General features: G+C 45.6%; 1 non-coding gene across 1 annotated transcript; it reads right to left on the reverse strand.

Moving 5' to 3' along the window:
• Window positions 1-2,853: 2,853 nt before the first annotated feature.
• Window positions 2,854-2,935, reverse strand: trnal-aag (transfer RNA leucine (anticodon AAG)). The gene has a single exon. It is a non-coding gene; the product is annotated as a tRNA-Leu (tRNA).
• Window positions 2,936-5,043: the final 2,108 nt, after the last annotated feature.

The following is a 5,043-nucleotide window of genomic DNA, read 5'->3' on the forward strand; positions in this document are numbered from 1 at the left end:
ACAGAGAGAGAGAGGGAGAGAGAGATAGAGGGAGGGGGGAGACAGAGAGAGAGAGGGAGAGGGGGGTAGACAGAGAGAGGGGGAGAGAGGGGGGAGACAGAGAGAGGGAGAGAGGGGGGGAGACAGGGAGAGAGAGGGGGGAGAGAGAGACAGAGGGAGAGAGAGAGAGAGAGACAGAGAGAGAGAGAGAGAGAGGATCAAACTGATCTCAAACTTGACTTCAAAATTCTCTGATTATAATCATTTGTACTCCTTGATAGATTCATCACTACAGTGTCATAGAGGGTCCATTACTATTGCAGTATATTAAAGAATATAAGAACGAGGTTACCATCCATGGAAATATAATATTTCATGTATTGCAGTATATTTTCAAAGATATAACACTTTAATTTTTTTAATAAGAGAGACTTTAATGTGAGACTTTAATGTCTGTCTTTGATCTCTAACTCTGACTCTGATGTCATTGGTGGTGACTGAACTCTACCCCCTGACAGACTGAAGGCTCCTATTGGTGATGTCATCATAAATACATGAAGGTCTTGTTTCAATGGTATAACATTAAAGCTTATCTTAGTAAAACAATCAAGTTACCTGAACTAAGTTCTTGAAAAAATGACTGTCACTGACTTAAATAAATCAAATCTACTTCAAAGTTCCTTCTGTTGTCATAAGTCAGCCATTTTAAGTGTACTTGTAGTTCCAGAACATTCCAAGAGGAGATGATATGAATCCATTTTGTTAGATGAACTCTGTTCCTCTGCTTTGATGTTGGTGGACCGAGGGGAGTTTGCCTGAACCTGCTTGGACCTGCTGGCTCCTGCTCAGTCCCTCACTCAGCCTCACTCAGCCTCAGCAGCACGGCTCCACTGAGGACTGATTCAGGTTCCTAGCAACCAAATAGGAGGAGAGCTGAACCTTCTTGCTGTGAGGCCACAGTGCTGACCACTGCACCATTGTGTCCCCTGAAAATGCCACCACCTTGTTGGGATTTTCTGTAAAAGCAAGCACACATGAACATAGCAGCTTCTTCACAGGGCTAGTGGCGCAATGGATAACGCGTCTGACTACGGATCAGAAGATTCTAGGTTCAACTCCTGGCCAGCTCGCTTTGAACTTTATACTGAGAAGATGAAGTGAGAACCACTGATCAAAGTCACTGAAGTCCTCCCAGGTTTCCTCCTTGTCTGCTGGAAACATGAACACATGAATGATCCTGCTACCTCTCATGTTAAGCTGCACTTGACAGTGACAGCAGGAGAACAAAAATCCCAGTGTGTCATCAACATTTCCTGTCAAATCAATGATAGAAGCTGTTGAATTTCTGGATCAGAACAAGGAGGAAGGAGCCCCAATGAAAGAGTGATGGTTCTTGATTCTGATTTTGTTCTTCACTCCTACACCAGAGAGTGAAAGTGAGGGCTGGCTGGGAGCAACTGCCTGCTTCAGAGTGGGAGGAGCCTCAGGACTTTCCAGTGAGAGCTGCAAACTTCCACCAGCGCCCAGTGCCAGCAGGTCTTCATGATGGAGCTGAGAAGAACACAACAACACCAGAGCACTGGAGAGGAGCACAACACTTCTTTGCTTCCTGGCCACTCTCATGTCTGTCTGTCCATCTGGAGCTGGGGGGACGAGCTTCACATGTTTTTTCTTTTTTAAAAAAGGGAATGTCATGACTTCCTCTGTATGTTAGAATATGAACGACTAAAAATGTTCATCTCCAGTTTAAAGTTAGAATTAAATTTAAAGTAGAAAAACCTTCCCTCTTCAATCCTGTCACTCAGTGTTGTAAACTGTTTCTAACAAATTCTACTGTTCAACAGTTCAAGTGTTTCTAATGAAGCTGAATGTTCTCTTCTACTTTCCTCAGTTGTGTTTCTTTCATGTCCTCCTGAGATCAAAGACAGAATTCTAGTTACTGTCAAAGCCCTGATGACATCATCAGGAATTCTGACCTGTCCAGGGTGAACCCTGCCTCTTGAACAATGTCACCTGGGATCGCCCCCCCCCCCCCCCCCCATGACCCTTAAAGGATAAGAATAGAAAGTGGATGGAGGGATGGACTCAACACTGAAATCAGCTGATCTGATCCACATTCTAATGTTTCCTGTCCCTCTTTAGGAGTCAATGAGAATAGTAGTGTATATAATAATGTATATCCAACCTTGTAGTATCTTTCCAAAGCTTTTAGTATTTCTTCTTGTTTCTACTTGTAGTTTTAGTGTCTGGATCTTTTCTTTTGATATCCTGCTGTCTGCTCTTTGCTTTTGGAGCTTCCTTCAACAACTACCAGGCCTCCTGGGTACTGTAGGAAACATGGTCAAGTTCTTCTGACTTCTCCAGGAACGTCCTGCTCACATTGGTCTGTCTTCATTTTGACTCCTCCCACTGCCACAATGACCAGCCTTTATACTCTTGGTGACTGGGGCCCTGGTTGCTGCAGGCCTCAACACCAGCCTGTGGTTGTGAGCAGGGCAGAACAGAACTGACAGTATCTCCCATGCAGGACCTGGGTCAGCGCCTGGTGCCAGCTGGGGCACCGCTTTAACCTGGACCCCTGGAAGATCTTCTCCAGGAACTCGCCTTTTTCGGTCGAAACAGCGTGAAACTTCAAGTAAAGAATTAAAATGATTTCATTCACAATGAAGCCTCTGTCAAAAAACAAAGGAACAACTGACTACCTCACCATGACTTCACCCTGATAACCAGGAGGTAACCTGGTAGTCAGAGCAGCGATGCTCAGGTCTGTGGACTCAGAGGAAGGTTCTTCTTTTGGTCACAGGTTTGAAGACCTCAGTGGAAGAGAGAGGCAGTAAGAGACCTGCCACACCTCTCCAGTGACCTGGGACATGATGGCAGTGGTGGGATTTGAACCCACGCCTCCTCAGAGACTGGAGCCTTAATCCAGCGCCTTAGACCGCTCGGCCACACTACCTCACTGAGCTGTTCTCTGAGTTGGTCTGCTAAAGGCATGTTGAAGAGGAAGTAACAATGATATCAAACTTATTCTGAAGGGGGACCCCTTTCCTCCACGGTCACAGGAAGTGACGACAGCACTGCTAGAAGCAGGAAAGAAATGGTAAAAGGACTCAGTTTGTACAGAGCCTTTCTACCTCAGCAGCACTCAAGGAGCTGAACAATGTCCTCTCATTCACACACTCACACACTGATGCTGAAGGCTGCCATGCAAGGAGCCAACCTACTCATCAGAAGTATTGAGGGGTTCAGTATCTCACTCAAGGACACTTTGACATGGTCACTGGAGAAAGTGAGGATCAAACCAGCCACCCTTTGTTTGCCAGACGGCCACGCCACTCCTGAGTCATGTGACCTGGATAAGATGGTGAACTACAGCTGATCGCCATGCTAGCAAACCCCTTTTGTTTGGTTTGGTTGTTGTTTAGTGACTGTGGATGAATACACAGGAGAAGTTGAGCATAAATTTGTGTTCCCTGTTCACTTGAATATCTGCAGGAGTGTGAGGTGGAAATACTACTTGGAGGAGAATGAGAGTTCAGTCTCAGCGCTATGACCTGTGCTGACACTAAAACATGTCAGCCCACAGAACAAAGATGGCAGTCCTCTGGGAAAGCAGGTACACCACACATACATGAAGAAACCCTACAGGAAACAAATATGTTGCCAGAGACTTTTACTCTGTTTTTGTTGTTTACCAAAGTACAGGATTGGAGGGAGACTGATGGTCGCTGTTTGGGTTTTTGGAAAACAAGGAGGCTGTGGGTTCAAGCTGGATTCTCAGAGACGATTTCCCCAACCTCTACATTGGCATCTACACTGTCATCCAGTCACGTGACTGAAGTCATCCAGTCACGTGACTGAAGTCATCCAGTCAGGTGACTGAAGTCATCCAGTCAGGTGACTGAAGTCATCCAGTCAGGTGACTGAAGTCATCCAGTCATGTGACTGAAGTCATCCAGTCATGTCAGTGATGTCACTTGGCAGGACTGTCATTGCCGTCTCATTCCAGAAAAGAATCCAGACTCCACCTGTGGCTCCATGATAACTGATGGACCTCTGGTTGGAGGCTGGACGATGATGTTTGGACTGGAAGGAAAACTCCTTGTCCAAATTCCATTGTGTTCAAGTTTAAAGTCCCACAATAAGAAGTAGCTGAATCTGACAGGTGAAGGTTTGGAACTACAAGATGGTGATGTTTCCTTGACTTGATGCTCTGACTGTCAGGGTAGATGTCAGCTTCTTCTTCTGCTGCATCTGATTGGCTAGGATTGGAGGTTTTACCCTCCAAGGTTGTTTGGTTCCAGGGGAAATTCTAAAATTCCAGTCCCCAACCTTGGCTGTTCTGAAACTCTTCTCCTGAATCACTCCTGAGCTGCAGCAAGAACAAATACCAGTGCCAACCAGATCAACTTCATGGCTGCTAACAGCCTCAGACACTTGATTTCCATCAATCTGGAGCCAAGAAGGCCCTCACCTGTGGTTCTCCTCCAGGAGGGTCCAGGTTCTGCCATTGTGGTTCCTTGTGCCACTGCCAGAGAGCCTCAGCTGCACACTGCAACATTTCAACAGGAGATTGACATTCCTTCAAATGTCCTGACATCTGATTCCAATGGTTCTGTTCCATATTTATATTTTAAAATGAATCACACAATGAAAGCTGCCTCAGCTGCTTTAAGAGAGAGAACAAGCTAAGAGATCTGAAACCAGTAAAATATGCTTTTCTGTGTGCAAACTAGTGAGGGGCATGGAAGGATATTTTACCACCAATACAGAACCCAGACTTTAGTCATGTGATGAGATGGAGACTCTGATTATGAAGTTAATGGACAAAATGTGAATTGAAAGAAAACACATTTCTTCAGCAGACTTTGATCCAACATTGAAGTTAGAGTTTGGTGGCTGCTCCATGTTGGAGGAAACCAGGCGATGTTGGACCGTCACAGGGAAGCTCCTTTGCCTCCTCTGCTGCCAGTTCAACCACTCACTCCCATCAGTGGAGAGCAGCTTCAACTGGGTTTGGAATGTACCATTGTGGATGCATAGGAATGTGGAGAAAATGTCCTT

This window comes from Aulostomus chinensis, chromosome 1 (genome assembly GCF_037954235.1).
Source record: "Aulostomus chinensis isolate RoL2024-O1b breed Wild chromosome 1, RoL_Achi_v1.0, whole genome shotgun sequence".
NCBI lineage: Eukaryota > Metazoa > Chordata > Actinopteri > Syngnathiformes > Aulostomidae > Aulostomus > Aulostomus chinensis.